Source organism: Pleurodeles waltl, chromosome 3_2 (assembly GCF_031143425.1).
Source record: "Pleurodeles waltl isolate 20211129_DDA chromosome 3_2, aPleWal1.hap1.20221129, whole genome shotgun sequence".
Classification (NCBI taxonomy): domain Eukaryota; kingdom Metazoa; phylum Chordata; class Amphibia; order Caudata; family Salamandridae; genus Pleurodeles; species Pleurodeles waltl.
This window is the reverse complement of record NC_090441.1, coordinates 164,880,497-164,906,515: the sequence shown is the minus strand read 5'-3', so window position 1 is coordinate 164,906,515 and position 26,019 is coordinate 164,880,497.

Here is a 26,019-nt window from a genome sequence, read left to right as displayed (position 1 = left end):
GTGTGAAAAAGAGTGCTGGTGATAAATAGAAAGAAAATGAATACATATTCAAATAGATCAAAACCCTATACAGAAAACATAAAAAACAGTCGGTTGGTTCTTTCTTTGCTGCATTGACTCCATTCCAAATCCCCAAGGAGTCCAAATCACTTCCTTCAGTCCTCCAAAGATCCTATGCAGAAACCAATCCGAACTATGACATACATGTTGACGTTTCGACCCCTCAATATCTTGGGCCAATTTACAGCTCCACACTGGGTCTTCTTCAGGAATAAACTGTTGGGAGTCCTAAATATATCCTCTGGCTCCGTCACTTTTTATTTCTCTACTTATCAGTAGATTGAATCTGATTCTAAACTACAGTTCCTCCGCATAAGACGTGTCTCTGATCACTTCCATACATTCTTCATTGGTTTTCAGAGCCCTCAAAAATCGAGCGTTATTCAGCAAAAAAAAAAAAAAGGCTCCTGGATGAGCGGGCACGGGCAACTGGGTGGGGAGCTACAGGGAGGGTGGTGCTAGTAAAGGGGGTGGTGGACAGAGATGGAGCTGGGGTGGTCCCAGATGGGACTGCCAGGGAGTGTTCACTGGAGGAGGATTCCAAGGATGAGGTGTTCGATCCGGTCTCCCCCGTGGCACTACCCTCACCCTCTGTCCCACTGGGTCCCTCGGTGTCGCTAGTGCCACCTTCCTGGGTCCTGTGGGCTGCTGATTCCCCTCTCGCCTGTGCCCCCTCTCCTTCACCAGATGATGCTGATGCACACAATGAGAGAGAGAGGGAGGGAGGGAGAAAGAGAGGGAGAGAGAGACATATCATGGCTAGGCCATCACATTTACCAATTCACATTACCTACATCGTGTCATGATATGTGACTACTACCCACACCTATATGCCAACCCTCACACCAACAGCAATACCTAAATAGGACTGCACTACTGGACTCATCCCCATGATGCCATGCCTTAGATACAGTAGTAATAGTATGCCTGAAAACACATCTTACCTCTCCATACCCCTTTCGCCCATTGGAAGTGCAGCTGACTAGACATGACACATCAGGCCTTTACATTCACAACACCTGAATAATCCATGTCCTCTGTAACATGTCCATTACAGTGACAACAACTCTACTCACAGACCACACAACACCTATCTGTCATTTTACATGGCTGCCCACTCAGTATACTGATGCCATTATGGAGGAGAACTCAGGTTTAGCCAACACTAGTCAGACACCCAAACAGTTCACATCTGATGTGTACTGTGTGAATCTGTGGTATAGCCATGTGAGTAGTCAGACCCTATCACAGAGCCAGAGCAGGTGACACACACCACATATATCACTACCCAGCATACTGCTAAGTGCATCTACAATGGGCCATGTACCACATGTAAATCCAAACACATCCACTGAGTGCACTGTCACAAACGATGTACCTCTGGAACACACATACCACATCATGGACCACTTCCAATGGCACCACACATTCAGGTTCACCAGTTGGACTACGCAGCATGACAACTCCACCCTCACACACCATTCCACAAATGGCAAAACCTGTCACTGAGCCCAGATAACACACATCTCAGAGGGTATATATTAGCATGCATTAGGCACACGTGGACAGACACCATTGCCAGTACACCAAATACACATCCCACTACCACATAAGCAACCTGAGGAGACTGAATACAAACTTCCCTTCACATCAACACGCCATGTTTCATGCAGTACCCAAACCACTCCTGTTCTACCACTACCTAATAGCCAAGGTGAGCTGTAATAATCAAACCCCATCAGATGTGCCCCCAACTATCCACAATGACATGATGTAGGTAGTCAGTCAGCAATGCAGCATAGGACTTGCTAGGACTATGTCCTACATGCCACGTATACACCATGGTGACAAATAAGGAATCTCCCAGGGCATTTACCGCCTCCAGTACCAACCCATAGGTTGGAAGGCCATATCCCTATAAGTATAGTTTCTAGGAATGCATTATCTGTGCTATCAGACCTCATCATTTCAACATGTAACAGTATCCCAGGTCGGCTACCTACACATACCTATAGTCAGCAGATCACCTATATATTTGCCTAGTCAGCTATCAGGCCAATACTCATGTCCCATGAAGGCCAGTACTGTGGCGGAAGTGCGATGGTAGCCCCACACTCTGTCAATACCATAACCAGTACCTGATTAACTGCTTCTGTGCCAAGGAAGTAATGGTTACGTCCCGCGGCACAGTGCTCCTCCAGGGCAGGGATGGAAGTGCTTCCCCTCCCAACCCAGAACACTCCCCCCATCTAATGACGTCAGAGCTCGATTGCGCGCTGACATAATCAGAGGCTGACGGTCGTGCCGGAAGCCATTTGCAGGTGAGTTTGTCCTCCCACTGGGGAGGGGTTCCTAAAAAAGAGGCATCAGGGGAAAGGAAAGGGTTTTCCTTTCCCTCAATGTCTCTTGTAGCATTCCTTGGTGCGATCAGGCAGCAGGAATGCCCACTACACACCAGGGAGTTATTTTTTTTCATAATAAACAATAAAGGGGAGCGACCCATTGGACAAAGGTCGCTCCCCTGAGGGGCATTTTTTTAAGGCCTTTTCTGCCCCCCTTTTTTACTTATTTACACATGGTGAGCGAACCTTAATGCACGGGTCGCTCCCCAGGAGGGGAACATTGTTTTAGGCCATTTCTGCCCCCCTTGGGGGCAGATCGGCCTATTTTTCTTAAAACAATCTGCTCCCAAGGGGGGCAGAAACCACTAGACACCAGGGATTTTTTTTAACTTCAGTTTCACGCAAGGGGAGCGTCCACTTAGACAAGGCTCACTTCCATGGGGGCAAATTTATTTTAGGCTATTTCTGCCCCCCTTGGGGCAGAACAGCCTATTTCTATTTGGCCGATCTGCCCCCAGAAACTACTTAGGCACCAGGGATTGCTATGTGTGTGTGTTTTGTTTCGGGGGTGCAGCCCCTTGGGCAAGGGCAGCTCCCCATGGGGGCAAATTACTGTTAGCCATTTCTGCCCCTCCTTGGGGGCAGATTGGCCTATCTTTGTAAGGCCCATCTGCCCCCAAAGGGGGCAGAAAGCCCACCAGAAACCAGGGAAGATTTTTTTTTTTGTTAAAGAGGGTGGGGGTATAGTCCCCTCCCCAAATATATGGGGGCAAAGATTCTCTGCCCACCGGTGGGCAGATGGGGAAATTACCCCTGATCCACTTCCTGGGGTGGGGGGGGCAGAAAGCCTCTTAGATGCAAGGGGTGGTGGCTACGAACCAGTATGAAGGGGGTAACAGTCGTTCAGCTCTGCCTCCGCACACTAAAAGATCGCATCCCAACGGCAAGCAAGAGGACATTTGTTTTTTTGGGGTTTTGATTTTACATTTGGGCCATGAGAGCGTGTCTAACTCTCAAAATCGTCCCACTTGTAATGGTTAGGGCTGCACTTTTTGGACTTTGGGACGCTGCCATGTACAAAAATCTATGAGACCTAGAAATCTGGGTGAGTCCAGGGTGGTGTGCTTCACATGCACCCGCACCATTTTCTTACCCACAATGTCCTGCAAACCTCCACTTTGCTTGAAATCACGCAGTTTCCCCACATTTTTGTGATGGAAGCTTCCGGAATCTGCAGGAATCCACAACATTTCTACCATCCAGCATTTTCACATCTATACCAATAAAAAGTCTGCCCCACTTGTTAGCCTAAAAACATTTTTTTTCAAACTGCCCTTTTGGACCTGCTTTGGTTCCCCTAAATTTCGACATGTTTTTGGCTCTTCCCTGTCACAGGCACTTGGCCCACCTATACAAGTGAGGTATCATTTTTATTGGGAGACTGAGGGAAACGTTGGGTGGTAGGAAATTTGTGCTGGTGCAGTGATCCCACACAGAAATGTGGGGAAAATATGATTTTTTAGCTAAATTTGAGGTTTGCTGAGGATTCAGGTTAAGAAAACACTGGGGGATCCATGCAATCCACACCTCCCTGGACTCCCTCGAGGTTTCCCTAGATGGCTGCTGAACCTAAGACCAAAAACGCAGGTTCCCCCACCCGCAAAAACAGGTAGTTTTGTATTTGACAATTTTGAAGTGTCCATAAAGTGTTTTGGGGCATTTCCTGTTGCGGGCACTAGACCTACCCACACAAGTGAGGTACCATTTTTATCGGGAGACCTGGGGGAACACTAGGTAGAAGGACGTTTATGGCTCCCCTTAGATTCCAGAACATTGCAGCACCGAAATGTGAGGAAAAAGTGTTTGTTTGGCCAACTTTTGAGGTTTCCTAAGGATTCTGGGTAACAGAACCTGGTGAGAGCGCCACAAGTTACCCCAGCCTGGGTTCCCCTAGGTGTCTGTTCTTCAGAAATGCCCAGATTTGCTAGGTTTTCCTAGGTGCTGGATGAGCTAGAGGCCTAAATCCACAGCTACGCACTTTGCATAAAACAGGTAAGTTTTCTTTGGGAAAATGTGATGTGTCCATGTTGTGTTTTAGGGCATTTCCTGTAGCGGGTACTAGGCCTACCCACACAAGTGAGGTGCGATTTTTATCGGGGGCCTTGGGGGAATGCTGGGTGGAAGGGAATTTGTGGCTCCTCTCAGATTCCAGAACTTTCTATCACTAAAATGTGAAGAAATGTTTTTGCCGAATCTTGAGGTTTGCAAAATATTCTGGGTAACAGTACCTTGTAAGAGCCCCACAGGTCACCCCACCCTGCATTCCCCTAGGTGTCTAGTTTTCAAAAATTCACAGGTTTGGTAGGTTTCTCTAGGTGCCAGCTGAGCTAGAGGCCAAAATTCACAGCTAGGCACTTTAAAAAAAAAAGTCAGATTTCAATATAAAAATGTGATGTGTGCATGTTGCGTTTCCTGTCACGAGCATTAGGCCTACCCTCACAAGTGAGGCATAATTTGTATCGGGAGACTTGGGGGAACACAGAATAGAAGAGCAAGTTTTATTGCCCCTTGTCTTTCTCTACATTTTTTCCTTCCAAATGGAAGACAGTGTGTAAAAAAGAAGTCTATTTGAAAAATGCCCTGTAATTCACATACTAGTATGGGGACCCCAGAATACAGAGATGTGCAAATAACCCCTGCTTCTCAACACCTTATCTTGTGCCCATTTTGGAAATACGAATTTTTTTTACTCTTTATATTTCACCAAATGAATTTGCTGTATACCCAGTATACAATGAAAACCCATTGCAAGGTGCAGCTCCTTTATTGGTTCTGTGTACCTAGGGTTCTTGATGAACCTACAAGCTCTGTATATCCCAGCAACCAAAAATGTCCACCAGACGTAATGGTATATTGCCTTTGATAATCTGACATTGCAGGAAAAAGTTACAGAGTAAAACATGGAGAGAAATTGCTGTTTTTTCACCTCAATTTCAATTTTCTTTTTTATTTCAGCTGTTATTTTCTGTAGTAAAACCTTGTAGGATCTACACCAATGACCCCTTGATGAACTCAGAATTCTGTATACTTTCAGAAATGTTTAGCTGTCTGGGATCCAGCATTGGTTTTACACCCATTTCTGTCACTAACTGGAAGGAGGCTAAGAGCACAAAAAATTGTAAAAATGGGTTACGTCCCAGTAAAATGCCAAAATTGTGTTAAAAAATGTGGTTTTCTGATTCAAGTCTGCCTGTTCCTGAAAGCTGGGAAGATGGTGATTGTAGCACAGCAAAGCCTTTGTTGATGCCATTTTCTGAGGGAAAAAACACATGCTTTCTTCTGCAGCACTTTTTTTCAGTTTTTGTGAAAAAACGAAATTGTAGCTGTATTTGGGCTGATTTCTTGGTCTCCTCCAGGGGAACCGCAAACTCTGGGTACCTTTAGAAACCCTAGGAGGTTGGAAAAAAGCTCGCAAATTTGGTGTGGGTAGCTTATGTGGGCAAAAAGTTATGACGGTCTAAGCGCGAACTGCCCCAAATAGCCAAAAAAAGGCCCGGCACAGAAGGGGAAAAGGCCTGGCAGCGAAGGGGTTAATATAGACACAGTGATATCAGGAGGGTGACACAGTCGCATTTACAGGTAGGCTACACATATGGGAGTGGACTGACACCTCAGAGCCACTAATGCAGTTGGCTGAAGCTAGTCATACACAATGCCTAGGGTGATACTAAAATTCACATCCATTGTATGGCAAGGATAGAGGTCACACATGTGCCCATTCACCTCAGGGTAGGCCACCCCAAAAATGCGGGCCATCAGGGGATTCAGGGTCCAACAGGCACCCCTCCCTTGTTGCGAGGACACCCCCAGTTGGGCTTCCACGGTCTTCCGGGCCGAGTGCCTCAGGTCCTCCCAACGCTTACAACAATGGGTGCTCTGCAGGCTGTGGACCCCCAGGGTCCACACTTGCTTGGCGATGGCACGCCAGATCCCCTTCTTCTGATGGGCGTTGCTCTGCATAGGTGACACAGACAGAAGGAGAAAGTTCTGTATACTGGCACCTTACCAACAGCAGTGGACTATAAACATCAGACCCACCAAATGCCCACACATACCCATGCTCACAGTTCACATTCCTAAACTCAATGCCCTTGCATGCATGTCCTCCCTGACCTGAACATGTGTGCCATTCACCCTCACACACATGCCTATCACACATGACGATGGTATTGGGCTGTCCATACGGGGGTAGGGCCCCTTCTACCAGCTTCTCCAGCTCTTCTTGGGTGAAGGCTGGGGCCCTATCACCTGCAGGACGTGGCATGATGCCTCCCAGAGACAGTACACAGCAGCTCAGCTTGTGGAGGTCTTGCTTGCAAGAGTGTCAGGAGACAAGTGAGCAAGGCTGCAGAAAATGGCGGTCATGGCCACCGCATACAGGACCGTCACCGCTGGCGGTGATCCCCATTGGCTCCAGTCCCCCATAGGCAGTAATGTTACCCAATAAGAAGTTGCACGGCGGTTGCCAATGCCTACCACCATGACGAGATACGCTTGCGGACTTAGGTCACTTCAATCTGTCCAGTGCTGCAGGACAGGCGCCTGCCATTTTATGCTCATATCATGCCTTGATGCATGAAAATAAATGCGCCATGCACTTTTTGCACCTGAATGTGGAGTAGGCCTATATTGTGGCATCATGATTTGGCCTATACGTGTGACATGCATGACACAGTGACCTCATATTGCTGGTTGTCATATGGCATGCATGTCCAGATACTTGTAGACTAAGAGGCGGTATAACCAGATAGGTAATTAGCATGACTGCATACATGCTTAGTGCAGGACAGCTCAGTGTACCACATATGGAACATGACACATGTGATGTATGTCAGAAACTATTGATCAGGGGCAGTAATGTGCAGCAAGGATGGAGTCCATGCCGCTTCAGCATGGCCAATATAGTTATAGTATGTGTCAACAGCATGCACCAAGTCTACAGTGTTAGGTGTGTGTGATTATGATCTACTAACATGTGTGGAATGCATATTAGATTGTACATTCTCTCCTCTCTATCCTAAATACCCTGTCATGAGGATATTGAGACATTCACCAGGGTACCGTCCGCTAGTGGACCTTGCAACCTTGGAGGAGAGGGATATCATTCAGACCTATCATCTGAATCGTCAGACCATCATGAATCTATGTACCCAGTTGAAGCCGGATCTGTTGCCTGCCATACGTAATCCCTATGCCATCCCTCCCACTGTTCAAGTTCTGTCAGTGCTACACTTTCTTGCCACAGGCTCCTTTCAGATTACAGTGGGCTTAGCAGCAGGGATGTCACAGCCCATGTTCAGTCATGTGTTGAAGGATGCACTGTGTGCTTTCTTGAAACACCTGGACAGCTACATCAGGTTCCCCCAACCAGGGCATTTGGTCCATGTGAAGGCAGACTTCTATAATGTGTGACACATCCCTCATGTGATAGGGGCCATAGATGGCACACATGTAGCCTTGGCCCCTCCCAGTGCCAATGAACAGGTGTATAGGAACCAGAAAAACTACCACTTCATCAATGTTTAGGTGGTGCGTGTAGCAGACCAATACATCTCCCAGGTGAAAGCCAAGTTTCCTGGATCTGTGCATAACTCCTACATTTTGAGGGAAAACATCACTTACAATGCAGTAAATGCAACAAGATGCAGTTACCACGATGCCTTTACAACGCATATGTGCTTACCACACATGCCTTTATCACGAATATACCTTTACCACACATGCCTTTATTTCATTGTAAAGGCATGAATGGTAAAGGTGTATGCGTTGTAAAGGTTTTAAAGGTAAGTACAGTAAGTAAGTAAGGTTGAGTGATATACATATATATATATATATATATATATATATATATATATATATGTATTATTTATATATATATATATTTGTGTGTGTATACATATATATGTGTGTGTGTGTGTATATATATATATATATATATATGTATATATATATATAGATAGATGTATCTCTCTCTCTATATATATATATATATATATATATATATATATATATATATATATATATATATATATATATATAGTTTTTAGGGTGGGTAATGGTTATTGGTGGTAAATGCATTTTTTAGGGTGGGTATGGGATTTGGGGTGGTAAGGGGATATTTAGGTTTTAGGGTGAGTGTGGGTTTTGGGTTGGTAAGGGCATTTTTTGTATTTGAAGGTGGGCATGGGTTTTTGGGTGGTAAGTAAATTTTTAGGTTTTAGGGTGGGTATGGGATTTGGGGTGGTAAGGGGCGTTTAGGTTTTAGGGTGGGTATGGGTTTTGGGGAGGTAAGGTAATTTTTAGGGTTTAGGGTAGGTAGGGTTTTTGGGTGGGAAGGTGCGTTTGTGTATATATACATATGTATACATATGTGTATATATATATATATATATATATACACATATATGGAAACATAGATGTATATTACATATATATGTATATACACACACACACACACATATATACATAAATAAATATTTATATATATATATATATATATATATATATATATATATATATATATATGTAAAATATATTTTATACTTACCTCTACTTTTTACCATGCATATGCCTTTACCAACTATGCCTTTACTATGAAATTTTCGAGGTAAAGACATTCATGATAAAAGCATATGTGTGGTAAAAACATTTTGTGGTAAGTGCATGTGTCGTAATGACTTTGCATTGCACTTACCGCGTTGTAAAGGCATGGATTGTAACTGCACATGTTGTTCCATCATACGTCCCATTCTGAGGAACAGCAATGTCCCCCACATGATGGCACGATTACAGAGGGAGAGGGCTTGGCTAACTGGTATCTATACATTTGGATGTGTGTCTCTGTTATGCACCTGTCATCATATACTTCCCTGTGGCTATACCTGTATTGTAACAGGTCCTACCTCTGTCCACATAGGTGACTCTGGCTATCCTAACCTTCCCTGGCTGTTGACACCTGTGAGGTACCCTGCCACTGAAGGGGAACTCCGTTTGAATGAGGTGTGTAATATAAAGGACATTTGGCCTTCTGAAGGCCAGATTCAGGTGCCTGCACGTATCTGGAGGTGCCCTCCTCTACACTCCCCAAAAGGTATGCCAGATCTTAGCTGCCTGCTGCATGCTCCACAATCTAGCCCTGAGACGCACAATACCCTTACTAGCTGATGAGGAGGAGGCAGCTGGACCAGTGGATGGTGATGCAAAAATGGAAATGGCTGAGGAGGCAGATGAGGAAGGAGCAGCTTACTCTAGGGCTGAGCACCTCAATCAGTACTTCCAGTAACAAGCAGGTATGCTGTGTGTGTATTTGCATGTGTACTAATTCAATATAGTTTGCTGTCAATGGTCCTCATGATTTGGATTATCATTGGTGGTGTAATGTGTTGCTATCTCTATGTGTGTTTTGTGAGAGGTGACTGAATGCATGTAAGATGCTGGCTGAAAATGTATCATCTTTACCATGTGTACTCTCTGCAGGTTGCAATATTCACATCTCCTATAGACAGGCCTGTATTGTGCTATGTGTCCTGCATTCCCCTGTTCTCATGTCATTCCAGCCAGTGACTGTGTGTTGCTAATCTCTGGCTCTCCTAACTATTGCTTGGGCCATTCATGTTCATTAGCCTTTGGTTACTGTTCACCGAGTAGTATTTATCACATGACACATGCCAGCTACAGTGTTTTGTGATGCATTACCTGAAACTGATGAAGTAGAAAGTGACATCTGTTGTGCCCTGTTTAGATGCCTATCTACACTGGGCACGACAACTATGAACTGCATTTGTGCTTTGTGTGGCACCATGCCTACTATCCTGATGGTAGTCTCTGTCATGGTCTTTTTGCAGGTTGGATAAGTGGATATACTCTGGTGTGTGGCTGTACTAGTGACTCCCTTACATCACCCTGGGATATATCTGTTGTACTGTGTCTCCTGCAGAGGATGCCTCCCTCTGCAGTCCATTACACCTCCTGTTGGATTAGGGGGCCATACCCACATAACATTTTGCTGACCAAACATTTGTGTATGTGCAAATAAAGATACAAATACAGTAGCTGTGATGTATAGTGTTTATTGTGCATACAGTGGCAAACAGGTGATGAGCGGGTCATGGTAGATGGAATCCTCAAAGTAGGTGGCATAGCTGTAGGTACAGGTTGAACAGTCAACAGGGTGTCTCAGTGGCACACAAGGGAGAGTAACCAGGAGAGGGTCACTTTCTGACAGTGGGTTTGGTCTTGGCATCTGCTCCAGCCTGTGTTTTTCTGGATGGACATCCACAGTTGCTGGGGTGTTCTTCTAGCTACAGAGGGTTGGGTGCCTGGCAGGGCCTCCATTCCACTAGGAGCCGCTGATGTAGAAGGCTCTGATGTGATGTGGCTTGTGGAAGGGGCCTGCTGGTAGGTGGAGAAGCACACAGGATGATGGTGAGGTCCCTGAGTCCTCCTGCAATGAAGGCCATGGTGGCATTGTGGGCCTGCCACTGCTGCATGGCCTTCTGGTGGTACTCCCTCTTCAGCCTTTGGTTTTCCCCCAACTTGGTTATGATGTGGCCCATGCTGACCTGGTATTGATAGTATGCTCCCAGGACTTGGGAGATGGCTTCCTGGTCAGATGACTACCTTGGCTGCGCCGTCCTCTGGCCCACAGGTGCCCTCCAACAGCCCCTGCTCCATGTGCCTGTGCCCACTCTCAGTGTCAGCAGGACCTTCATTGTCTTGGGTGTGAGGGGTTGACTCAGGTCCCTGAACTGTGGGGCACACAATTTATTGAACAGTCCTAGGGGCACAGGTTTGGGAACGAAAGGCAGGGAGTGGTAGACTGACCAGGGGTGCCAGATGGGCCAGGTAGGTTGTTACTGTCCAGACATCCAGCGGCATTTTCCTCAATTGGGCCTTCATGCTGAGGAGGGCTGTCTGTCTCTGGTATCCTCTCCATGGTGGCAGTGGCAGGGGTACTTGTGGATGGAATGAGAGAGGGTTAAATGATGGAGGTGTGATTGTTGTCTGTTTGTCTGATGCGTACACTGGCATGACTTGATTCCCAGCAATGGCAATAACAGGTCCAGCAGTGCTAACACAGTTTGTGGATAGTGGATTGTGACATGTTTACCATGCTCCATAGAGGTTGTTGTGAATCAGGCTTGGTAACTTTAGCTCAGTTGGTGGGTTCTGTTTCTGTGTGATGGTTCACATGATAAGTGTGGCCAGTTGGATGGTGGCCAATCTGGCTTGCTAGATGTGAATGAGAATGGTTGTACATTGCGGCACGGTGTCCAGGTAGGAGAAGGGTATGTGTGTATGCAAGGTTGCTCGTCCTGTCTGTGCATGTTGTGCATAGAGTGTACCTTCTTAGTTCCATCAGGGTTGCTGATCTGGATAAGTGTCCCTTAGGTTTGGTGACAGTGCCATTGCATTGCTGTCATTTCCATGTAGTGGTCCTGAGTCGAAGCATCCATTTCTTGTAGCTAGTGAAATAGTCATACGTGCAAAGGATGTGATGTGAAATGCACATTGCAGGTTTTGATGTAGATGGGCTAGTGCATTGTGGGAGTCATAGCGATAGTGAATGGCTGTGCTATCCATGCACTTGGCAGGGAGTGTGTGGGCATTGGGGCAGGGTGTTGGTGTGGCATGCAGGAGATGGCCATTAGGTGATTAGGTAGGAGGTGTAGTGGGATATGGGGTGAATTGGGGAGTGTTTGGGTGGTGAGGAGTTATGCTGGACAGGTCAATTTAGTGCCAGGGGAGTGGTAGTTAGTCACCAGAGTCCAGTCCTACGGGTATTCCAGTCAGGCCCTCAGGATGCAGGATGTCCAAGACCTTCTTCTCCCACGATGTGACCTCTGGGGGAGGAGGTTGGGGCCCAGGGCCAGTCTTGTGCACAGCTATCTGGTGTTGTGAAGCCATGGAATGCACCTTCCCACGTAGGCGCATTAGTAGTTCCAAATGGTGTGTAGGAAATTTGGAATAGGGCTTAGGTTTTGGAAATTAGGAATAGGTCAACTCAATATATAGGCGATCTGATAAAAAAAAAAATACAATGATAATATGTTACTGCACAGTGTCTGTTATGACATGTATGATTACTCCTTCGTCAACACAAAATTGGAATAGCATCCCCTCAGTATCCATTTTAAGAACCAGATCAGATGGCTTCTCTTCAGTGTATGTGACAAAAGTTTACGATCTTGTAGCAGTCTCCCAGGATTGTATTATAAAAAAAAAAAAAAAAAAGGTTAATGAAAATCTGGTGCATATAAATTATACTGATTACAACAGGATATATTAGTGAAAATGCAAATTCCATTATAAAAGTACAGTCTTGTGAGGCGCTCGAGAACGTACACCAGCAAATACTGCCCCCTCACAGCGGATGTGGATAAATGCGCATCTGGCTCTCACAAGAGGCTTGCCAGAGTTACCCATGCTATGTATGAGCATCATCGCTCTTGTGTGTGTATCGCGAGAGCAACCAAAAAATAAAAGAAACGTGAAGCATAGAACAAACATGCATAATGAAAGTATAAAGTAGCTCAGAAAAGAGCTTTTTCAGATAACAGTTTGAAAAACTGTATTTTTTGTGGCGTTATTCTACATTTTTAACTTTTTTGTATTTTTTTTTAAAAAAGGGATAGAACAAAAACAAGAAACTGGGAGTAAAAAAACAACATCTTCTTTATAACAAAGTGGAGAAAAATGAAGAAAAAATGTTAAAGAATAAAATGCTGCGTAGGTGGCAAGCCTGTCCTGTGCATCTTTGCGTGTCTGAGAAGAATAAACAATCTGCTTGAATAAACAGCAAAAAGATATGCAGGGTCGTTATCTGCTCCAGCCCCTGATGAGTTATCAAGTTGTGCAGTATGGGTTAACTCAGCCTGAGCAAGGCATTCAGGGTGCATAGCTCTCAAATGTCACCAGATCCCAGAGGTTTTGGTGGAATATTGCTTGTTCCGGCTGCCCCTACTGAACTCTTTTTTGCTTATCTTACAAATAACATATTTGGCAGATACTTTCTTCCCACTAGCTCAAATGAAAAAAATAGCCACATCAAGGACTCCTTGGGTAGCTGAGGTTGCTAGGAGTAGCTTCTCATCTGAATCAGATAATGACATTCTGATCACAGAAAATCAGCAAAGTCAGAGAGGTAGCCAAAAAGGTGTCACAGAAAAATGCAATAGACAGATGATACAACAAGGAAGGAATCTTTCTTTGCTAAATAAAGATATCCACCTGAACCAATCACAATGCTTCCTTGGCATGTCCTTCCTCTCTTTAGCATATTACGGGTGTCTTGCAAGAGGCCCATGAAATAGTAAAAAACAGAGAACTTTCTTAATACCGCAAATGCAACATCAAATCAAATGTTTTTCTAGAACACTTCTCATGTCTTGCTTTCTTAGAAATTTAAAAAATAAAGTGTTATGAACTTAATACCAAGTGTCAGATTAGGCGGACGGATCGCAAAAGCCGAACATGGAGCACAGACCCCACGTAGTCCACACAGTGGATTGTGTGTTCAACTCCTGCAATTGTCTCCCAGAGCCATACGTTTATAATCAAAATAATATAATATACATACTATACTGACTTTGGGCTTGGTTTACAACTTGTAGGATGGGTTACTCTGTCACAACGGTGACAGATGTCCTGTCTGCTGAAATCTAAGTCCTATTATTTTGATGGACGGGACATACGTCACCATTGTGATGGAGTATCCCATACGTTAAGTTCTAAATTAGGCCCTTTATTTTTAAAGATTAGCATTCAATAATAAGTGACCAGATAAAAAACAACTCTGTACAACAGATTAGATCAGAATGTATAACTCTGCAATCTTGCTAGCCTCCCACAAGAGCGATCACACACCTTAAAAATAGATGTACATAGTGAAAACGCATAGTTTACAGTATGAGAAAAACTGATCAGTGTCTTTTTGAAATATAAATATGTAGTTTATGTAAAGATGCATGCTACAACTATGAAAACTATGCTGGGGATATTTCTGTATGTGAGTTACAAAAACTAAGAAGTTGAACATTTGCAGCACAAACATTGTTGGAGTACTTAGGGGGTCATTCCAACATCGGCGGTAAAAGCCTCTTACCGCTGTCAGAAGACCGGCACCAAAGCGCCGCGGTAAACCGCCACGGTCATTCTGACCCACAATACGGAAACCGCCAAAATACCGACACCCACAGAAGTCCGCCACACCAAAGGTCAGCGATAAACTGGCGAAAACAAAACCGACACCGTCACGCCAACAGAAATACGCCCACACTATCACGACCCACGAATCCACGTGGCGGTCTTTCAAACGCGGGATTCCATTGGCGCTACACACCGCCGCGCTCAGAATACACACAAACCTACAAAACACAGCCACATTGGACAAATCAAAATACACACACCTGATACACATACACACACCACTCCCACACACCCAATTAAATATAAAACACACACCCACATCACACACAAACCCCTACAACCAAAAATTAGGAACGAGGCACAGAGAGAGACACCACCATCTACAAACTAGCAACCACAGGCACACATTACCATCACCCACATTACTTCCACGCACCGCACACAACACACCACTAAATATCACCCCACACATCACAACACACACCACCCCACACATCACCCACATGATGATTTGGCTCCGCAAAGACACCCCAGGTTTTCGGAGGAGGAACTCAGGGTCATGGTGGAGGAAATCATCCAGGTAGAGCCACAGCTATTCGGATCACAGGTCCAGCAGACATCCATTGCCAGGAAGATGGAGCTGTGGAGCAGAATAGTGGACAGGGTCAACACTGTGGGACAGCACCCAAGAAATCGGGATGACATCAGGAAGAGGTGGAATGACCTACGGGGGAAGGTGCGTTCCGTGGTATCCAAACACCGCATTGCAGTGCAGAGGACTGGCGGCGGACCCCCACCTCCTCCCCCAGAATTTACAACATGGGAGGAGCAGGTCTTGGCGATCCTGCCTCCTGAGGGCCTCGCTGGAGTATCTGGAGGAATGGACTCTGGTAAGTCACATCTTCATTACTTCATCCCCCCCACCCCACCTGCATGCCAATACATACCCCCACTCTCACCCTCACCCCCATCACTCCTACTCCTTGCAAATGTCTCACCATCACAACCCACCCATCCCAACACCAAGCCCTGCATGCGACCACAAAGCATGGACACCCATCACCAAAGCATGCCCACTGCACATACCCATCCCCTCCCCCCCAAGCCCCGTCACAAAAGCCCCCACACAGGAATGCAAGCACTGGGGGACACGGGCAGCCACCCATTGCACACCATGGCACACACAGATGCAATAATCATGCCTTTATACCCCTGCAGGACCCCAACGCAACGTCACTGCGCAGGAGGGTCCACAAATGTCCACCCAACCCCCAGAACAGGCCCACAGCGATGACAGCAGCTCTGTTGACCTGGATCAAGATGACCAGCCCGGCCCATCGGGGACCTCGGGACAGTCGGTTCCCCTCAGACAGCCACAGGCTACAGCAGACCTTCCCCCCTCTGGGAACACCAGCACAGCACCCACCCAGCGGGCCCATACCTCTGTCCCCAGGACACATCAAGCAGAGGTGTGTCCACCACTACAGGGCACCCAGGTTAACCCACCACCAACAGGGACCTGGGGGCAGTGGCAGTGGGCACACGGTCCAGGGGACAGAGGCCCAGGGAAACAGGGCAACTGGGAGGGCTGCTGTGCGACAGGGGGGGGACAGGCCCAGGGAACCCACTCTCCACAAGGCCCTCACCACCATCATGGGAGCATACTACCGCTCCCAGGAGACGATGGCGACGGTACTGGCCAGGTGTCAGGAGACTCAGTGCCTGCAGGAGGAACAGTATTTGGGGTTCAGGGAGGAACTAAGAACCATCAGTTCCGCCCTGGGCACCATCGTAGGGGTGCTGAATGTGATAGCCACCTCATTGCAGCCCACCGTGGCACCACAAAGGGCCCCTGACACTAGCATGGACCAAGAACTGCCTACCACCTCCGCCGGCGCTAGTGGACAGGAGGCCCCGCCACAGGACCAACAGGCCACCAGCACCCCACCCCCTGCAGAAGGAGAACCACCCCGCAAGCGGTCCCTGAGATCCAGGAAGAAGACAGAGTACGATGCCAAGACCCCCGCCAGCAAAGGATACCACCCTGATTGTCATCCCACTGTCCCACATTGTCACCCTGCCCATCCTTAAACTGCCCCAGCTCCACTTTCCACAGGCATCTGGACAATGCACCTGTGATCCCAATAGTCTGGACTCTGCCATGGACATTCCTCCACCATCCCCCCTCACCAATTTGCAACCACCCCACAATATAGAGCACTCAAATAAACACAGTTATTGCACAAAAAACTCAGGAGTCTGGCTGTGATTTTGAACAAATGTATCAGACATTACCGTGCCAAAATGCTTATTTACATTGTGATGCCAACATACCAATGTCACACAGCTGTAGTCCATGGGTAAACAAAGCAGATGTCACACACTGGGGGCCACAAGTCAGTTACCATAAACTGGGTGAAAACGACAGACAGGAGAGAGGTAGTAGTGGTTAAGTACATGTAGTAGGCAGCTATGTATTCTTACCTGTCTGTCATTGGAAATACTGCTGTATAACTGTGTTCCTGTTGTCTATGTCGTCCTCTTCTGCTTCCCCCTCTTCACTCTCCACAGGCTCCACAGCTGCTACAACACCACCATCTGGACCATCCTCCTGCAGAAAAGGCACCTGGTGACGCAAAGCCAGGTTGTGAAGCATGCAGCAGGCCACGATGATCTGGCACACCTTCTTTGGTGAGTAGAATAGGAATCCACCTGTCATATGGAGGCAGCGGAACCTGGCCTTCAGGAGGCCGAAGGTCCGCTCGATCACCCTCCTAGTTCGCCCACGGGCCTCATTGTAGCGTTCCTCTGCCCTTGTCCTGGGATTCCTCACTGGGGTCAGTAGCCAGGACAGGTTGGGGTATCCAGAGTCAACAATTAGCCACACACGGTGCCTCTGGAGTTGCTCCATCACGTAGGGGATGCTGCTATTCCGCATGATGTACGCATCATGCACTGAGCCAGGGAACTTGGCATTAACATGGGAGATGTACTGGTCTGCCAAACACACCATCTGGACATTCATCGATTTAAAACTCCTCCGGTTTCTATACACCTGTTCACTCCTGTGGGGGGGGACCAAAGCCACATGGGTCCCATCAATGGCACCTATGATGTTGGGGATATGTCCAAGGGCATAGAAATCACCCTTCACTGTAGGCAAATCCACCACCTCAGGGAAAACAATGTAGCTTCGCATGTGTTTCAGCAGGGCAGACAACACTCTGGACAACACCATGGAAAACATAGCCTGGGACATCCCTGATGATATGGCCACTGTTGTTTGAAAGGACCCACTTGCTAGGAAATGGAGCACTGACAGCACCTGCACTTGAGGGGGGATTCCTGTGGGTTGGCGGATAGGTGACATCAGGTCTGGCTCCAGCTGGGCACACAGTTCCAGGATTGTGGCACGGTCAAGCCTGTAGGTCGGTATGACATGTCTCTCTTCCATTGTCGACAGGTCCACCAGAGGTCGGTACACCGGAGGATGCCGCATCTCCTCACATGTCCCAGCGGACGGGGACTATGAAGGACAACAGCGAGCACAGAGTCAAACATCCCAGAGGTACGTAACCACAGCTTGCACAGAACAAGAATCTTAATCCATAGATTGGCTTGTATGAGTGTTGAGGCAAGGCCTAGGTATGTGTGACGCAGTTAAAATATTAGGGCATGTGGGCCCCTGAAATGGCGGCTGCCTGACCTGTGAAGTTTGACAATGGGATGTGAGGTAACTGCGCTGGCGTTGTACACCGTGGCGGTAGGCGGTCGAAGACCGGGGCGCAATGCTGCATTGGTTAACATTGAACCCTATGGGTCCCAGGAGCCAATGACGATGTGCGCCGGCGGTCGCGGTACGCACCGCCGCGGACGTGACCGCCATTTTCTATCTGCTTAATCACTCGATACCTGATCTTCAACAGGAGAGGACCTACACTGCAAGTGCTGCTGTGACCTCGGTCTGGAGGAGACAATGGCTCAAGCGACTGGGGAAAGGGCCCCCGCCTTCACCACTGAGGAATTGGAGAAACTAGTGGATGGGGTCCTCCCCCAGTACGCGCAACTCTACTGTCCTCCAGACAAACAGGTAAATACACTGGGAGCATGCTGTATGGGCTATGCCTGTGTGGAGTGGGGTGTATGAAAGTTGGGGGGGGGAGGGGAAGATTGAGGCGTGCATGAAACGACAGTGATTGGATGTGCCACATGGCAAGGCTAGGGATGGGGGCCACTCACATTGACGGTGCAGAAGGTAATGACTTCTCTTCTCCCTCCGTACTTTTCATATAGGTCAGCGCCCACCAGAAGGTAGATATTTGGCGTGCCATCGCCAAGGACGTCCGGACCCTGGGGGTCCACCGCAGACGGGGCACCCACTGCCGGAAGAGATGGGAGGACATCCGCCGCAGGAGCAGGAAGACGGCGGAGGCTCAGCTGGGGATGGAGTCCCAACGTGCGAGGGGTGCCAGTCGGACTTTGACCCCCCTGATGTCCCGGATCCTGGCGGTGGCCTACCCCGAATTGGATGGGCGCGTGAGGGCATCACAGCAGACACAAGGGGGTGAGTACACTCTCATTCTGCTGACTTTGCGCGCAGTGGAGGTGTCTGGGTGGGGGAGGAGGGCTGTGGGTCTCCCTAGGCCAGGGCGAGTTCTGTAGGCTAGGCCCCTCCGTAAGGCATGGCCCTGTGCCCCCGCCCCCCACCTCTGTAGGGTGCCAAGTACAGGAGATCATGGCCCTGTGTCATCTATGTGTGCGGATGTCGTCCATAGGCTTGTAGGCCATGTCCCAGGGATTGAGTAGTCGACCCCAAGTGCGCGGCGTAGTGCAGGGGGCTTCTGTGTCTGTCCTCTCCGCCAACGGTGTCACCAATGCATGCACTCAACATGTCTTTATTTTGTTCCCCCCCCCCTTTTTTGTGGTCTTCCTGTTCATGTGTGCATTAGCATCATCAGGCGGAGGAGAAGTGGCACCGGAGCACGAGGGAGCTGCATCCCACATGGCCATGGAGGGCCACACCACGGAGTCTGAGTTCACCAGTGGGATGGAGGGTGAGGGGAGCTCCACAGCGGGGACTCGGGCCGACAACAGTGACACCGACTCGTCCTCTGAAGGGAGTTCCCTTGTGGTGGCGGCAACATCTGTGGCCACCCCAACTACAGGTACAGCCCCCACCCCCGCACCAGCACTGCCCTCCCAGCAGCCCCTCAGCGTTTGTTCCGTGCCCGCACACCCAGGAAGGTGGGCATCTCCTTCGCCCCAGGCACCTCAGGCCCTGCCCCAGTCACCCCTGCTGCCCTCAGTGAGGAGGTCATTGACCTCCTGAGGACGCTCACTGTTGGGCAGTCTACCATTTTGAATGCCATCCAGGGTGTAGAAAGGGAAGTGCACCAGAGCAATGCATACCTGGAGGGCATTCATTCTGGTCAGGCGGCCCTTCAGCAATCGTTCCAGACTCTGGCCTCAGCACTGAGGCAGCCATTGTCCCTGTGTCTAGCCTCCCACCTCCAACTTCCTCCACCCATTCCCTATCACCTGTACCTCTGCCTATCCCAGGGACACCATCAGACCAGCCTGCACACACCTCAACACCCAAGGGGGGGCTCAGCCAGACATAAGCACCACACATCCCACAGGCAGTCACACAAGCATCATACCCATGCAGACATAGCAACAGCCACTGCCTCCACTGTGTCCCCCTCCTCCACGTCTCCCTCCTCCCTCCCTGTCACCTCTACATTCACACCTGCATGCACACCATCTTCAGCCACTACGTCCCTCAGCAGCACAGACACCAGAACACCCCGCACACGTGCAGTCACCACCCCCACTGCCATTTACACGTCCCCTGTGTCCTCTCCCAGTGTGTCTGTGACGCCCCCTCCCAACATACACAAACGCAGGCAGCCACCCACCCAACAGCCATCCACCTCACGACAGCCTCCAGCCCAAGCACCAGCACCCAAAACCACAAAACGTACACCTCCTACAACCACTACCTCTTCCTCCACTCCCATAACCACTACACCTACCCATCCCACTGCTCCCAAAAAGTTCTTCCTGTCGAAACTCAACCTCTTCCCACCAACTCCCCCACCCCGTCCATGTCATATGACTCAATTGAGCACCTCAGCCCCCACAAAACCGGGCCCTGCCATCAAGGTCTGCCAGGGACAGTGGAGTGCCCCACCCACCATGGCAGCCAGTTTGGTCCGGAGCCAAGGCACGCCCAGCACACCCCCGGAGAAACACTCAAAGGTAGGCAGTGGCCGGCGGGAGAGGCAGATGACATCAGGCACCAAAACCCCGACCAGGCCTCCGCCAGGGAGTGTGGAGACAGCTGCCACACCGGGCAAGGTGGGGAAGGGCCACAGGCGAACTGGGAAGGCTGGGAAGGGCAGCACGGCCATCACCACCGCCATCAGCCCAGCTGGCCAGGAGTGGCCCACCAGCCCCATCCCATGTGGACAGGACCCCACCAACAGGCCAGGCCCAGCTGCCCAGGAGGACACCGCCAGCCACAAGTCAGGTGGGAAATGAGCACCCCGCCATGGCCGGGGCCGCTGACCTGCCCACTTCCATCTCAAGCACCGCTGAACTGGGCACCGCCGTCTCAAGCACCGCTGAACTGGGCCCTTCATCTCAAGCACCGCTGAACTGGGCCCTTCATCTCAAGCACCGCTGAACCGGGCACCGCCGTCTCAAGCACCGCTGAACTGGGCCCTTCATCTCAAGCACCGCTGAACCGGGCACCGCCGTCTAAAGCACCGCTGAACTGGGCCCTTCATCTCAAGCACCGCTGAACTGGGCTCTCCATCTCAAGCACCGCTGAACCGGGCACCGCCGTCTCAGGCACCGCTGAACTGGGCCCTCCAACTCAAGCACCGCTGAACCGGGCACCGCCGTCTTAAGCACCGCTGAACTGGGCCCTTCATCTCAAGCACCGCTGAACTGGGCTCTCCATCTCAAGCACCGCTGAACCAGGCACCGCCTTCTCAAGCACCGCTGAACTGGGCCCTTCATCTCAAGCACCGCTGAACTGGGCTCTCCATCTCAAGCACCTCTGAACCGGGCACCGCCGTCTCAAGCACCGCTGGCCCATGAGCGGCAGGGGCTGGGCCGCATCTGTGTCGGGCAGGCCTGATGCCCCTGCAGTGTTCTCTCCATTGGATTCAGGTATCCTGTGTGGGCTTTGCCCATGTGATTTGGCCCGAGTGGTCCACGGACAATGCCTGCTACAATGCTCGGACTTGTACATTACTGTATTTATTATTGTGTTTTGGTGTAAATATTTAAATAGCTAGTTTTTTGATATATGCAAATGTTTCAAACTAATTCCTTTTGTCTTTGCATTCTTCCGGGGGGTTTGGGGGTGTAACTATGATGTTTTGCTATGCATTGATGTGTGTGTTGTAGTGGGTGAGGGTGGGGGTGGGTGTGTCGCGTATGTGTGTGCCCGTAATTTTTTGCCTCCCCCCTCCACTGTGTCGTAGGTGCAGTACTCACCGTTGTCTTCTGCGCCGGCGTTCGTACTCCTGGTACAGGAGCAGGTATACTATCGCTGGGAGTATGTGAAGTTCCGGTTCCATGCTGTCCTGGCTCCTAGCGGGGTGTATTGAGGTGAGCGTTTTCCCTTCGGTATAGCGGTTTCCGCCGTGTTTTTATCTGCGGTGCTACCGCCCCGGAAAAGGTGGCGGATTGGTGGGTTCTGATAGTGTGGGCGGTACATTGACTCCCGCCTGTCTGTTGGCGGTGACCGGCGGATGTTTGTTGGTTCCGCCGTGGCGGTCGGTGTGTTAAAGTGACCGCCTCTGTTGGCGGTTAGCGCCACAGTCGGAATGCCAATATTTTTGCCGCCAGCCTGTTGGCGGTTTAGCCGCTGCTTTCACGTCGACCGCCAGGGTTGGAATGACCACCTTAGTGTCTAGGTAGGCCATTGAAGGCTCCCCTCCAATGAACATTGCTCCGGGGGGGTGGTCCCTGGGGCTTGGGGATCCGAAACGGACCTCCTTTACTCTTTTTTTGTAGCTCCGTGAGGTACCCGTCCCTCTCTATACAAATTTGGATTTTCTTTGATTTCTCTAAAACTGCTGAACAGATTTACACCAAATAACAAAAAGGCCTCTTTCTGGACCAAGAGCTACCGTTCTGCCAAAGTTGGTGTAAATCCGTCCAGAGGTTGCTATTGATGTTCAAAATCCCTATGGAAAAATGAATGGGGAAAAAGCGTTTTGTGACCCCCCCCTTTTTCTCGGCCCCCGCATGACCGATCATCGCAAAACTTCTCAGACAGAGGCTCACATGAGCTGAAAATATTTTTGGAAACTTTCATGAAGATTCATCAGCCAGCGCCAAAGATATGGGCATGTGAAAAAAGCCTTTTTCTATAAAAACTAGGTAATAACTATAACTACCTAGTGCGACCGCCATTTGTATACAACATATATATATATATATATATATATATATATATATATATATATATATACAGAGGGTCACATGGCCCACCCTTCCTTTTCAAAGAGTAGCGGCCCTGATGTTGGGGATGAGGTCCCCATGGCCTTTTAAAGGATCAAAGAGAGGGACTGCTCATCCCTCTCCCCTTAAAAAATACTTGGGCCCCAGGTGATGGGGTCCCTGGGCTGAAAATGGATTGGGAAAGAGGTCCCCGTGGCCCCATCTGCCCAAAAAAAATGTGCATTGATCTCTGGCTAACCCCAGTGGGTTTTAAAAAAGAAGCGAGGGAGCCCATGCTTCTTTTTGTTAAAAAAAGTTTCTGCGGATTCACAGATTCTCTGCAAATTGATGGCACATTTAAAAAAAGGCTTGAGACTGACCAGCTGCCTTGCAAGCTTGACACATTTCATTACCTTGGAGTGAACATTTATTACATGAATAGGGACCTGCTTGATGGTAATCATGGTAGAACTCTAATGTCGCTGAGGTGGTCCCTGGGCTTCTGGACACGCCTACCCCTCTGACCCATGGGCCGTGCCTCTATTGCAAAGATGATATTACTTCTGTGGCTCCTCCACTTCATTGCAGCAGTGCCTGTGATCCCCACCAGGGACTATTTTAGAGGCCTGCAGAGTTTAATCTTGGATCTCATTTGGGGAGGAGCACTCAAGTGAGCCTCCATCTCAACACTGAAACGGCCATTGATGAAGGGAGGCCTGGGAGTGTCTGATCTGGAATGCTACTTCATGGTAGCACAGCTGCAGTGGCTTTTGCACTGGTTGGTGGGAGATGTGAGTGGAGAGGGCAGAGTGGTTGGTGGGGAGCTGGAAAACGTAGGACTGCAGGAGTGGCTGCTGTCCGCCCGAGGCATAAACTGTCTGACATGTGTCGCAAAACGTTTTGGGAACAGATACATCCAGCCATGACATGGGATGCCACCTTACCCCCCACAGCTGCCAATCTGGAGTATATTCAGAATGAAGGCCCTGATGGGGCCACACTCTAGGGCCCTAGCGGGAGGCGGATCTGATGTGCTTAGGGGATATGTACAATTATGCTTCCCGGAGCTTCTTCCAGGACTTGCAGGATACCAACAGGCTGAGCGCTGGCCAGTTTTGACATATAATGCACTAGTTCTAGAACTCAGGCATATCTGGAGGGTGGGCAAGGATGCTCCGCCCCTGCATCAGCGGTTGCAATGTGTGCTGACCCATGGATTGGGTCGCAGGGAGGTCACGGTTACCTTTGCGTCATTGCAGGCTGTGGATGTAGCCCTAGCGCTGTTGGGTAAACCCAGATGGTATGAATACCTGGGTACCACCATGACTGCCAAACAATAGGGAGATGGTGCTTGAGCAGGAGAAGCAGGTGTCCCATAATGCTCAACAAAAATGTGCCCAATTTAATTATTTACATCATACATACCTTAAACCTCACTGACTGAACAAGATTCTCCCAGGAGTGGCTGCGGCATGTCTCTGGTGTAGCCACCATGATGCAACCTTCTTTCATATGGTGTGGCAATGCCCACTACTAGCACGGGCGTGGGTGCAGGCTATGGAACAGATATCATAGATACTAGAGGCTCCTATACCACCAGACCCTTTGTGAGCCTGAACCACACTAAATCTCCCCTGAAATTCACTGATCTGCTGATGCCCCTCCTCAAGCGCCTGATAGCCATGTCCTGGAAAGTAGTACAGTCACCAGCATTTGGCTGCTGGCTCCAGGTCGTGTTTCAGTGGGTGACTGCTGAGGCCAATGCCAAGGCACGAGATCCTAGGGCACGGGGGGCAGAAATATTGCCATATTGTGGGACACATATGTGCTCAAACTACAGGACAAATGCAATGTCCCTACCTGATCCCTCATTATTACTGGGGCTCTTGGTGTGGCTGGCTGCTGCTCCAAGGGGGGATATGTGGATTTTGGCAGTATGCGGTCCTGCTGGATGCGGGCCCACTGGCCCAATCCTCCCAACAAACAAGGGGGCTCCACTACCTTTGGACGCCTTATGGATGACACAGACGGGATGCACTACCCCCCAAAACACGGCGGGGATACACATGCTCAGGATTACACCCCCGAACACCTCTGCACTTAGACTGCTTACCTACATCTGAGTGATATTAGGACTTTGCATGACTCTCCCCAGACATCCGGGTTGTTATACACATGTTTACTTTGGTTTTAATGCAACAGGTTCCTACACTGGCATGGCTTTGTGAGGTTGTGGTTTTCCCTTCAGGCACTGTTACGGTGATTGGACCACCCTGGCCTGCCCCCGACCTTAGACGGGGGCTTCCATTAGTTAAAATGAGTCCTGGTCTTCATAAGCCTATTGGGATTACCCATGTTGCCATACAAATCAGAGCTACACTACCTTGAACAAATGTTGATTAGTGACCTGTATATCGCTATAATGGTTGCTAAATACACTTTTTTCGACCACTGATGTACCAATCTGTAAATGCCATTAAAGAAATATTTAACAAAAAATAAAGAGCATCAGAGTCTAGAAAAGTTAAACTGATCTTATGCTTTTTGGAAGAAATAAATGGTCACCACAAAGAGAAACCTCCAGGAGTGCAGCACCTTCTGTTGTGTTTGAATTAAATTAGGGTGGTGGTCTTCACCCTTATGTGGGCACCAGCAGCCAGAGTGCTCCACTTTGAAGACCGGTTTGTTGTGGAAAAAGTTAAACTGCATAAAACAATCTAAACATTTAATCACTCACTGTCAAGATCCACGCTCTCCGCTGGTTACTGGTTAGGTACCCCAAAAACTAAAGCACACAATAGTGTGCCCACTCCAAGGAAAGAAATGAAATGCAGAACATTAATATCCGTGAAGAATCTCTTGCAGCCCATGACAAAGTTCAAGCAAGCAAGTTTGATATTACTTGGCCTCTCTGAGCTTTCAAACTATTTGTCATCAGGTATTGCATAAC